The sequence below is a fragment of the Rhinatrema bivittatum genome, chromosome 18 (genome assembly GCF_901001135.1).
Source record: "Rhinatrema bivittatum chromosome 18, aRhiBiv1.1, whole genome shotgun sequence".
In the NCBI taxonomy this organism is placed as follows: Eukaryota; Metazoa; Chordata; class Amphibia; order Gymnophiona; family Rhinatrematidae; genus Rhinatrema; species Rhinatrema bivittatum.
In genome coordinates this window covers 16040230-16053782 of record NC_042632.1, presented here as the reverse complement: position 1 = coordinate 16053782, position 13553 = coordinate 16040230, and the positions used below count along the sequence as shown (strand labels likewise).

The 13553-nt window shown below is 42.4% G+C and overlaps 1 protein-coding gene across 2 annotated transcripts in view; it reads left to right on the top strand.

Annotated features, from left to right (window-relative positions):
• Window positions 1–13553, top strand: part of SIL1 (SIL1 nucleotide exchange factor) — a 384707-nt gene that overhangs the window by 136423 nt on the left and 234731 nt on the right. The window lies entirely within an intron of this gene.

Genomic DNA, 13553 nt, shown 5'->3' with positions numbered 1-13553 from the left:
TCTTCTTTACGCCTGCTGTTGCGCCATCCCCCGGCACGGCCGCTGTGCTGGTGGACTCGGGACCGACCCCCGGACCGCCGCCCTGCCTCCCCCCCTTCCTGCCCCTTTTTCAAAGCCCTGGGACATACGCGCATCCCAGGGCTTGTGCTCGGCGCGCGCAGGGGCAGGTTTTCGGGGTTATGCGTGTAACCCTTTGAAAATCTACCCCAGTGGATTTATAAACTGACATGGTAGAACCATATGGTCTTAATAAAGAAGTGGATTGGTCTGTGCATTATTAATTTTAAATTCTTTTTGTTGAGACATTAAAACATTTTTACTCAGCAGAGGATTTTTCATGAACAGCCTGCTGTTTTGTCAATATAAGGATTGTGTATGGTGCCCATTGTCCAATCATATCATGAATTGTGGCTTTAAAGAGATGTGGTTGGCTATTCCCTGTTACAGTGAGGTGATATTTATTTATTTATTTATTTGTGTTTTTCTATACCGGCATTCACGGAAGTTCGTATCATGTCGGTTTACATAAAACAAGGGGTGAGCAATACATTATAACGTACATAACTAAAACATAAGAGTATACATTACATAATATAACAAGTGCATGGAAGAAAAAGTTACAATAAAACAGGGGTTCTAACTGGGAATAGAGTAAGAGGAAAGATAAAAGTTTAACAAGAAGTAAACGTTGTAATGATTGGTTGGTAGTGTCTGGTTCAGTTTAAAAGGAGATGCTCAGTCTTGTTGCGTTTGGTGGAAGAGAATCATTATGGGTCCGGAAATGCTTTCATGAACAGCCATGTTTTAAGTCTCTTCCTGAAGGTTGGAAGACATGATATAAAATGATGTGTCTTTTTATGACTGCTGTTAAATGCTGTGAGACTAACAGGTGAATTTTCAAAGGAGTTAACCGCGTAAATATAACGTACTGTCATTGCAATTTTCACAAGCTATTTACACGCTTTAAAGTGCATTTACACCGGTAAATCCTATGGACAATTCAATGATATATTTTGTAACAGTTTTCAAAAACCTACTTACACTGGTAAAGTGCATTTATATGTGTAAAGCCTAGTTTTAAGCTTGTAATCCTTTTGAAAATTAACCATTGTAGCATCCGGTTATGTAGTAAGTTTAGTGCAACAGTTTCTACCTTAACTTTCCTGCAATTGAATTTTTGCATTTTAAGAAACCTTCATTAAAGTGAAATATTCTTTTGATTCTAAGCCTGGCCTTTTTATCTGTATAAAAAAATTATTAAAACTAAGAAAGAAATAATGTAACACAAGTAATAAATGGAGATTGTTTGATTATAATATGTACATGATTAAGTCTTTATTGTGAACTGTTCTGGGCTTGTCAGTAAGGCTGCTGTTTTTGATTAAACATTGAACTATTTATAATTCCAACCACAACCTCTTATTAATTTATTGGGGATAATTTTCAAAAGGATTCACACACATAAAACAGGGTTTTATACATATAAATGCATTTTGCCCATGTAAGTGGACTTTTGAAAATTGCTACAGTTCTTTGCCATTGAATTGTCCATAGGTTATTCGTGTGCAAGTGCACTTTATGTGCGTAAATGGCTTTTGGAAATTGCTATGATAGTATGTTACATTTACATGTGTCACGCCTTTGAAAGTTTCCTCCATTTAATGTATTATTATGGATATTTTATGCCCCTCTCTTTGTGGGTGATGATCCCTGTGAGGACTAAAGTAGTCCTTGCTTCCCAAATAGAACTGCCTGCTATAACCTCCATGCAGGCCTACTCCCATCCCAAGGCGGGGGATAGAACTTGACACACAGGAGAGTTGGTACTCCACCAATTCCCACCTGGAGACAGATCAGGCTTGAAAAAGTAGGTTGCCAAAACAAAATGGAGACAGAGATGACTGTATATTAACCATCACTGTTACAGGAATATGTCCAGGGGCTTAACATGATAGCTTGCTCTTGAGCTAAGATATTCCCTGACTCATTGACATGACTGTTATGTCCCTTGTGGCAATTCTGCATCCTGTGACATCTTGAATCTTGTGAGTACTCTTCTCCCTATGTGGGCATGCAGAGTAATACCTCAGATTGATTTTTGATTCTACTATACAGTTTTTTTTAATCATATGGAAGAAATCAGTTAAATGTCGAAGAAGTATATGTAAATATTCCAGTGGCTTACATTTCTTATAAGAATGCTGTCTATAGAATCATCTAGAAGGTTTAGACCAGAGGTGGCCAATTCCAGTCCTCAAGAGCCACAAACATGCCATGCTTTCAGGATATCCATAATGAATATGCATGAAACATAGAAACATAGAAACATAGAAATGACGGCAGAAGAAGACCAAATGGCCCATCTAGTCTGCCCAGCAAGCTTCACACATATTTTCTCTCATACTTATCTGTTTCTCTTAGCTCTTGGTTCTATTTCCCTTCCATCCCCACCTTTAATGTAGAGAGCAGTGATGGAGCTGCATCCAAGTGAAATATCTAGCTTGATTAGTTTGGGGTAGTAGCCGCCGCAATAAGCAAGCTGCACCCATGCTTATTTGTTTTACCCAGACTATGTTATTAGCCCTTATTGGTTGTTTTTCTTCTCCCCTGCCGTTGAAGCAGGGAGCTATGCTGGATATGCGTGACGTATAAGTCTTCTCCCATGCCATTGAAGCAGAGAGCCATGCTGGATGTGCATCGAAAGTGAAGTATCAGGCCCATTTGGTTTGGGGTAGTAACCGCCGTAACAAGCCAGCTACTCCCCGCTTTGTGAGTGCGAACCCTCTTTTCTTCTCCCCTGCCGTTGAATCAGAGAACTATGCTGTATATGTATTGAAAGTGAAGTATCAGGCTTATTTGATTTGGGGTAGTAACCGCCGTAACAAGCCAGCTACTCCCCTCTTTGTGAGTGTGAATCCTTTTTTCCACATTTCCTCTTGCTGTTGAAGCTTAGAGCGATGTTGGAGTCAAGCCTGTGTATGTTTATTTAATAAGGGTATTGACTCCAGGCAGTAGCCATCATTCTGGCGAGTCACCCACTCTTCATTGGCAGCCTCTTGACTTTATGGATCCACAGTGTTTATCCCACGCCCCTTTGAAGTCCTTCACAGTTCTGGTCTTCACCACATCCTCCGGAAGGGCATTCCAGGCATCCACCACCCTCTCCGTGAAGAAATACTTCCTGACATTGGTTCTGAATCTTCCTCCCTGGAGCTTCAAATCGTGACCCCTGGTTCTGCTGATTTTTTTCCTTAGGAAAAGGTTTGTCGTTGTCTTTTGATCATTAACACCTTTCAAGTATCTGAAAGTCTGTATCATATCACCTCTGCTCCTCCTTTCCTCCAGGGTGTACATATTTAGATTCTTCAATCTCTCCTCATACGTCATCCGATGAAGATCCTCCACCTTCCTGGTCGCCCTTCTCTGTACCACCTCCATCTTGTCTTTGTCTTTTTGAAGGTACGGTCTCATGAGATGTATTTACACACAGTGGAGGCAATGCACACAAATCTATCTCATGCATATTCATTGAGGATATCCTGATAACCGGACCTGTTTTGGCTCTTGCAGACTGGAGTTGGCCATCCCTGGTTTAGACCTATAAAACAAAATGGAGCTGGTATGTGTTTCAAGAGTTAACATTCTAACCACCAGAGAAGTTCTGCCTCATGACCCATATATACATTAGCTGTTAGGTGTTAGGATATTAAGATCAAATTAATAAAGTTCACATTAGTAATCCACCTTACACAAATAATACTTTCAAAAAGAAAAAGGTGTATTTGAAATTAGCACATTGTTTTACTTGATAATGCTACTGTCTGAGCTATAGCTGAGTGGAGGGGGTATTGATTGCCTTAATTGTATTCATATGTTAGTTTATCTACCTTCCAATGGAGTAATTTAAATGCGTTGGCCAGCTTTGTAGTTATCGTGTTATCTTTTTAAAAACTGTCATGTCTAGCATGACCTATCCATATTTGGACTACTCCATTGTTGAATGGGAGAAATGCAAAGTCTTGGAAAAAAATAAAGAAAAAAACATTTCAACTTTTTCAATCCTTCAATATATTGTACTTATTGTCATTCACAATAAATAGATATTAGTAAAAAAAAAAAAAAAAAGTACTTTCTGAGCATACTAAGTAAATCTAATGGGATATAAATCCTTTCTTGTGTTTGCATCTGAATATGACACAGTGTGACAACAAAGGACTGTGACAGCTGGCTTTGAAACAGATCTCAGAAACCCTTTTTTCTTTATCGGTTCTTGTTCTCTGAATTAGGTAGAGTTTGACTGACTAACATAAAACTTTGACTTAACCATTAGGGACAGTACATATTAATATTTGCAAATGCCATTTGATTGTAAGAAAATGGCAATTAAAAATATTCCTATTCACATTAAAACAGGGGTGGCCAACCTTTCAAATATCAAGAGCCATGAAACCAGAATTCACATAAGCAGAAAGCTGCTTGACCTTTGAGGAGTGAGGGAGGTTACCCTCAGCTGCCAGAGAAAAGGCCAGATCCCTCAACCTCCTCCTCATCCACCTAGACTCTGTCTCTCCCTCTCTCTCTTCCTTCCACCTTCCCCACTTGTTTCAACCGAAATCCAGCCATTCCCTCTCATAATTCCTCCCCCAGCAAATCAGCAGCTATCTGCAACCTGTCATCTCCTCCAGCTGACTTGAATCATCCATTGTTCCCGTTCACCTTGCTGGATGCACTGCGGTTCCCATGTAACCATAGTTAGAAAATATTTTTTAAAAAATGCATTGGTGGTCAGTTGCCAGTGTTCATGCTGTTGTCCTTTTAAGCGACCTAGAGTCAGCAGCAGTCCTCATGGTTGCAAAGCCAGCAACCCTCCATCGTCTGGGGCTCAGAGAAGCTGTTTACTCTTGTTCTGGTGCTGCTAAGGGTTGCCTTTGAGGTTTTTGATGCTTGATGCTGCGAAAATGGTATGATTGAATTGCAGGATAAGAAAGCAGGGGTCCTTGAGTGCCACAACTTAGCTGGCTTTTCTGGATTTCCATTATGAATATGCATGAAATCTATTTGCATACAGTGGAGGCTGTGTATGCAAATAGATCACATGTATATTCATTGTGGATAACCTGAAAACTTGACTGGGATTCATCCCACAAGGACCGAGTTTGGATATCTCTGCTCTAGAGAACAATAGAACTGGTACAATGCTGGTTGCACTTTAAAATATAAAAAGCCATTAGGTTAGTTCCATAATAGGCCTCACCTGAAAACTGTCCCATAATGCATTTGGTGAAGATTGATCTTGCTTCACGTGTTACTCCTGCCAGAGGAATGTTTGCATCTGCTGAGGGTATCGGGGAACTGCTAAAAAGTTATTTTCACTTGTTGGCTAGTAGAAATCATATTTATTTGCCCTTTTACTTTTCTTTTAAAAAAAGATGTCTCTTTGATGAAGGAGGTGCATTTAACCAGTGAAAAGTGTCGTGAAATTAGGTCAGTTCTAGCTTTTTAATGGAGAGCTTCAACTTGGTTGTCTCAAAACTTTGTGGAAGGTGAAGTGATATCTGCAGGTGTATAGCATTAAAATAGTGCTGCATACCCTCAAAAGGAAAACATTATTTGTATTTAAATGATTTTCTTTCTAATGTTAGGGTTTTGCTGTACAAGACTGTTACATAGGCTCAGCACTGGACTGGAGTAATGCGAGCAGTTTGGCTGTGCCAAATCTCCAGTTAGGAACAAAATCATTTTTATTAAATTTTTTTTTTGCTTCCATAGTGCTACTTTTTAGTGTTTTCCACTTGAAAGGAGCTTTTCGGTTTAGCTGGCTTCTAGGTCAGCTAGCTGGATGTATTCCTTTTAAGGACATGCCTCTTTTATTGCTCTATTTAGAGTAGCAGACTGACAGATACCAGCAGGTACTGTGATTGTTCTAATGTCTGTTACTAAATTGAGCAAACTGGTGTGAAATCTAAAAAATTGGCCATTTAGTAATGTTATTATGCCCGCAATTTCTTGGTTTGCAATAAATCTGATAAACATGTACAAAACCCTTCGGCCATTTCTATAATTTATAGACTTCTTCTCTAACACTTTCCTGAAACAGTGCAAATACCTTTAGCTGGTATACAATTCAAAATGAATATGGTGTATGCTCATGTAAGGAAGGCTCTGATGGCAATAAACAGTGAATGGTGTGGACCATTTTATGAAGCTTCACATTATCAGCAGCAGGAGACTGAGGCTTTCAATGCATTTGCAGTAAGCCTTGAAAATAGCAGCAACTGGTTAACATGTCACTGAAATTATGCTGCTCTGTTCTGAAGTTTACAGGAGTATTTTATTTCTTAGAAAAATTGCAGCCAAGAAAAAAAAAAGTCATTTGGAATCTGGCTCAGGGGACTGACACTTTTAACTTGCTTGTGATCAATTCAGATCAAATTCTCTTAGGACAAGCAGGATGGTAGTCCTCACAGATGGGTGACATCATCAGATGGAGCCCGGCATGGAAAACTTTTGTCAAAGTTTCTAGAACTTTGAATGGCACACTAAACATGCCTAGCATGCTACTATCCATGCGTCCATGTGGGGTCCCTCTTCAGTCTTTTTTTTTCTGCAAAGTAGTTGCCTTGCGGTAGTGGAGCTCTGCTCTTAGCTCATCCTTTTCAAAGTATTTTACCGGTCGTTTTCTACATTGTCGGTGCCGTCCGGTATGCGGTAGGTGTTTAAATTTTCCCTTCGTGCGGTCAATTCCTGGCGAGTCACCTCTCGGTGACTGACAGCCATCAACTGCTCACCGGCTATTTTTCATTTCATTGTCTGGTTTTTGCCGATGCCCCCAGTGCCCACGGCCCATGTCAATTACTGATCCACATATGTTTTGTATCCTCTGCCTAGGGGCATCACCCGATGTACGAGGGTGCCATCTGGGTGACCAGATGACCCCTAAAGGCCTTCGTGCCTAGCTGGATAAGATGGAAAAGTTTTTTGCCAGAAAGACTGATCCATCTACTCCAGAATTGGGGGTGTTAACACCTAGAGGCCGAGGGGAGTTGTTAGATACGCTGTCCCTCTCTACCTCCTCGTGAGAGAGGAACCGGTGATAGGCCGTCTCTGGTGTCATTGCACTCAAGGATGTCAGCATCTTCACCTTCCTTGGCTCTGAAATAAGACCGGGCTGAGCACCGAGGTAAGTCCCAGAAGCATATTTTGTCTGGAGGCGGTGCAGATATGGTCCTGGGCTCTATCCCAAGGCATGCTCTTGCGAGCGATTTACCTGGCTGGGATAGAAAATGTGGTGGCAGACCACCTGAGCTGGACACTCCGACCACACGAGTGGTATCTGGACCCCTCGGTAGCGGATCAGATCTTCCACTTGTGGGGAACCCCAGATGTGGATCTCTTTGCCTTCCCTTACAACAGCAAAGTCAGCAACTTCTGCTCTCTGTAGAGGAGCGACAGAAAACTAGCCTCAGATGCCTTTGCCCACTACTGGGGCAAGGGTCTTCTGTATGCATATCCTTCGCTTCTGCTGGTAATGAAGACTCTCATGAAGCTCCAGCATGACAAAGAGACCATGATCCTGGTGACCCTGTATTGGCCGAGGCAAATTTGGTTTCCAATTCTGCAGTACCTGTCAGTCAGAGAGAGCCCATCCGTCTGGACACTTCCCCCAATCTGATCTCACAGGATCGGGGCAGGCTGTGCCATTCAAATCTCAGATCATTAGCTCTGACAGCCTGGTTAGTCCTGCAGTCCCTTGAGTCACCCATCTGTGTCTCAGGTACTGGTAGCTTCAAGAAAGCCTTCTACCAGGAAGTCTTATAGGCTCAAGTGGAGGAGGTTCTCCATCTGGTTTGGGGATCATTGCTTGGATCCATTTGCCTGCCCCATGCCGTAGTTGGTAGACTACCTTGGCATCTCTCGGGGACTGGCCTGAAGACCATCTCGGTCAGGGACCACCTGAGTATCATCAGTGCTTACCATCAACGTATTGGTAGTACATTCATCTTTGTGCAGCCCATAGTTGGGCGATTTATGTGGGGGTTGCTTCAAATGAAGCCCCCCATGCATTGTCCTGTTGTGTCCTGGGACCTCAACATGGTGCTAACGTGGTTCATGCATGACCCATTCGAGCATATGCGCTTCTGAGATCTGAGGTACCTAACCTGGAAGGTTCTCTTCCTCGTGGCAGTCACTTTGGCTCACAGAGTTAGTGAGCTTCAGGTGTTGGTGATGTATCCACCCTACATAAAGTTCTTTCATGATAGGGTGGCTCTGCACACTTATCCTAAGTTTCTGCCTAAGGTGATGACTGATTTTCATCTTAATCAATTTATTATTCTGCCCACCTTTTTCCAGAGACCTCATTCTCACTGAGGCAAATGGGCTCTACACAGTTTAAGGTCTTTGGCCTTCTGTCTCGAACTCACTGCAGGCCATAAGCAGTCCACGCAACTCATCATATCCTTTGACAAGAATAGAATGGGTGTTGCAGTGGGCAAACAAACTCTGTCCAACTGGCTGGTGGATTGCATCTCCTTCTGCTATACGCAGGCAGATCTTCAGCTTGAAGGCCTTGTTAAGGCTCACTTGGTGAGAGCCGTGGCGGCATCTGTAACCCAGTTACGAGCAATTCCCATTGACAAATCTGCAGAGCCGCAACCTGGAGTTCCCTACACATGTTTGCTGCTCACTACTGTTTGGACAAGGATGGTCGACATGACAGTAACTTCGGCCAATCTGTCCTCCTTTACCTCTTCTAGGCTTAAAAACCCAACTCTCCATGCCTAGGGCCCATTGTTTGGGTTCACGCTGTCTCCTTGGTTTACCAACAGCACCGCAGTTATTTTTGTGCCCATTGACACCTGGTTCGGTGCCTGTTGGTCATAGGCCTTACCGGGAGCAGCCTGTAGCTTGGTATTCACCCATCTGTGAGGACTACCATCCTGATGGCCTAGGAGAAAGCAGAGTTGCTTACCTGTAACAGGTGTTCTCCTAGGACAGCAGGATGGTAGTCCTCAGGAAATCCGCCCGCCATCCCGTGGAGTTGGGTTCTCATGCGTTTTGTTATTTTATTTTTTCACTCGTGAATTCTATATTACGAGACTACTGAGGGTCCTTGCGTGGATGCACAGATAGTGGCATGCTGGGCATGCTCAGTGTGCCAGTCAAAGTTCTAGAAACTTTGAAAAAAGTTTTCTGTGATGGGCTCCATCTGATGATGTCACCTATCTGTGAGGACTAACATCCTGCTGTTCTAGGAGAACACCTGTTACAGGTAAGCAACTCTGCTGTCAGCTGGTTGTGATCAAACGTTATCTGAAAGCTTTTGGGTTGCTTGTGTGAAATAAATGTGTGGTCTCAGTCCATATATTATATCAGTAAATTCTAAATGAGAAAAAAATTGTCCCAGTCAACCTCAGCTGGAGTTTGTAATGCCATACCCAGTATAGACCAATAAATGCAACAAGTGTGATCCACTTTGGGACTTTCTTGCTAAGATGAATGCAACTGGGTATTCAGAGGAAATACAGAAGAGCTGCTTACACAGAGATTAAACAATTGATGTGGCTTAGTTACAGTGAATCCTATCTTGAGAGCTATGTGCTAGAAGACCTCCTCAGGTCTCTTCCAGTCCCATCTTTGTGTGGCTCCATAATAAGACATCACCCTACTTTGTCTTTCAGACCTCATGTCTAGCCTCACTGGTAATGCAGATTTGCCAAATTCATATTCATTTGAATTATTCCCACTATAAAGAAAAAGAAAAACGTTCCAAAGAATTCTATGATTTGCTACACAAAAGGATAGCACGTGGAGAACACCTGTGTAAATTAATAACCTGTCCTTTCTCTTCCTTCTCATCCAAGTTCTTATCACCCTGTTATATGTAACTGCCTTTTCAGCACCATCGTTATAGTTATGTTTACTATGTTTACTATGCACCCATGTTCTATGTGAACCAGCATGATGTGACTGCTGTCTCGAATGCCGGTATATAAAAAAAAAAAATCGGAAATAAATAAATAAATAAATAAATATATTGTTCCCAGTGTCCTTCAAAGCCAGCCTTTTGAGTAATATCAGACTTTCATTGCATATTGAAAGTAATAAAACTGTCACTGTGATAAGGGGGATGTAGCTTCAGGTTTTTTCATTGTTTTCCAATTGTTTTCTCCTGACAATGAAGAGTTCTTGATTTGTAGCTTGGAGCACACTATTCAGTGTGCAAGAGATACATCAGCTATGATGTTTGGGTTCTATGAAAATGTAGAAGTTGATTCACTTAACTCTGAAAGCTAGATGGCTATATTCTTTCAAAATTGACCAGTTAGTGAACTGTAAAGTGTTATAGGGGATGAATGGGAAAAAATATTTTTTGCTTGTTTTAGGAGCTACTGGTCTACTTGTTCAAAGTAATGGAATGGGAAGGAGACAAATCAGGATTTAAAATCCCACTGCTCCCACTGACATTTGTGACTTTGGACAAGTCACTTTATCTCTCTTTTACTTCAGGTACCTATTTAGATCTCTAAACTCTTTGAGAAAAAGACTTATCATAGTAAAGATTTATCACCATTGTACATCCAGTAGCGCTATAAAAATACATATTTATTTTTGTAGTTAAAATTATTGGTAACAAATTCATCTGATAATTCTATAAACTTGTATTGGAATTCCCCTTCTATACTTAGAAAATGTATTCATTTGTTTGTGGTGGACTGTATATTTGCACCGAGAAATACTAACCAAAGGTAACATATACATCAATAGCTTATTAACAACACAAAAAATGGTGTATAATAAACAATATTATCACATTATTCAATTTTATTATGCAAAAAGTTCATATATAAAATGCAATATGCTTAAATTTAAAGAACCTTTAAACACCAATTCTAAATTCCATGAAAGAATATAACCTTTTGTGGCTACAATTCTACATATCAATTAATCTACAAAACTGCACGGGCTCCATTAAAAACACACATACGCTCTCTCATGCACACTCATAAAACTCATTAAAACCAAGCAATCTTCACCATCCCAACGACACATATACTACAACAGTCCCCAAATACATTTCAAAAAGTTGGTTTGTGGATTATAGTTAAAAAAAATTATTTCTATGATATCATTTTTATAAATAGGTTATTGTCTATTGAAATTTCAGATCTTTAATAAACATATCCTGATGAACAAAGTCCTCAGGCTTCTTCTTCAAACAAAGCCAATGGTATTAAAGTTATGTATGAAACTTGAGCAGAATTGAAGAACATAGCAAACAAGATTGAAAAAAAAATTGTCATAGAATGTTTAAATAAGTCAAACAAGAATACCATGCGAACAGTATTTCACAGATAGATGTCCAGCATGTTTTGCTAGTATAGTGTGGAGGTAACTGGCAGAGCTGTAAGAAAAGCCTTCTGACGGCCCTTTGTTGAAAGAAGGTTGCACAGCAGGTGGAACCTTGATATGGGGAGACTACATAGCAGGCGAAACCGTGACAGTAACCCCCCTTTTAAGCCCCCCTTTTCCTTGGTCCCATTAGCCATGGGGGTTGCAAACAATAGGTACTAGGTTTCATTGAATTACAATTTGTAGAGTCCAGGTTTTGAAGGGAGACCAAGGCACTCGGAACAGATGTAAGGAACCAGGTGGACTAACTCCTTACACTGCCAATTGCTTAATTTTATGTAGAAATACAAAGACCCTGAAGAAGCTGTATGTCACATGGGGGGGGGGCAGGTGAGCTGGAGTCAGGGAGCACCCCCCACAGAGGTAGTGCAAGGCTGGACTAGGGCTGATCTTCTGCCTAAACAGCTCCTTTCTCCTCAGTTTGAGCCCTTGGGTTCTGAGGGCCAGTAGGACTTGTCTCCGGCAGAACATCATGGTACACGCTGTGAGCTGGATAAAGGCAATGGTTTTGAGTTGGATACAGCTACTGGCTGAGGGTTGGATACAGGTAGTGGCTGGGGACTAGATACAGTCCAAAGCCTGAACAGGGACTGGATTGAATCAGATAGGGACAGGACAAACAAGTAATAAGGAACAAGGAAGCCCAACAGGGCATTAGGCAGGGCAAGGACAAGATAGAACAGAACAGAAAACAGAGGGCCTGGAGGCCACAAGGCAGAGAGCCTGGAGACAAAACAAAGGGCCCATAGGGAGCTAGGTAGAAGACCTAGAGGACGCTAGACAAGGAAGAAGGCCTGGAGGCCATAAGGCTAGCAAGATAGAAGGCCCAAAAGCCATGGAAATAGGCAAGGCAGAAGGTCCAGAAGCCACAGAACTAGGCGAGGCAGAAAGCCCGGAGGCCACAAAACTAGGAAAGGGTAGCAAGGAAGAAGTGGCCAGGTCAGAAAGCCGAGGTGACAGAATGGCCAAATAACCCCCACAGGAGTGGGTGCAAGGTTTCCTGCCAACCCAGTGGGGTAGATTTTATAAATGTACGCGCGCGCGTACTTTTGTTCGCGCACCAGGCGTGAACAAAAGTACGCTGGATTTTATAAGATACGCGCGTATCTTATAAAATCCGGGGTTGGCGCGTGCAAGGGGGTGCACATTTGTGCAACCTGTGCACGCTGAGCTCGGCGCGCGCTGCCTGTTCCCTCCGAGGCCGCTCCGAAATCGGAGCGACCTCGGAGGGAACTTTTCTTCCACCTCCCCTCACCTTCCCCTCCCCTCCCTTCCCCTCCCTAACCCACGCCCCCAGCCCTATCTAAACCCCCCCCACCTTTGTTGGCAGATTTACGCATGCCGGAGGTGCGCCATCACCCCACACGGGGGTTGGTCTGGAGTCCTCGACCACGCCCCCGGGCCGGCGTCACGCCCCGACATGCCTCTCGCCCCACCCTGAAATTCGCGCCGCCCACCCGACACGCCCCCGACACGCCCCCTTTGCAGAGCTCCGGGACTTGTGTGCGTCCCGGGGCTTGCGCGCACTGCCGAGCCTATGCAAAATAGGCTCGGCGTGCGCAGGGGCCTTTTAAGAGGGTTACGTGCATAACTTATGCGCGTAACCCTTTTAAAATCCGGCCCAGTGAGTCTAGCAAAAATTTAACTCACATTGATAAGACAGGCTAAGAGAGAATTTGAAAAGAAGTTGGCCGTAGAGGCAGACACTCACAATAAAAACTTATTTAAATATATCAGAGGCAAGGGAGTTGGTTGGACCATTAGATGATTGAGGGGTTAAAGGGGTACTTAGAGAAGAAAAGGCCATCATAGAAAGATTAAACAATTTCATTGCTTTGGTGTTTACTGAAGAGAATGTTGGGAAGATAACCTATTCTGGAGAAGGTTTATATGGGTGATGATTCAGATCAACAGCCAAATCACGGTGAACCTGGAAGATATGGTAGGCCTGATTAACAAACTGAAGATTAGTAAATCACCTGGACCGGATGGCATCCACCCCAGGGATCTGAAAGAACTAAAAAATGAAATTTCAGACCTATTTCAATGAATTTGTAACCTATCATTAAGATCATCATTTGTACCTGAAGATTGGAAGATGGCCAGTGTAACCCTGATATTTAAAAAGGGATCCAGGGATG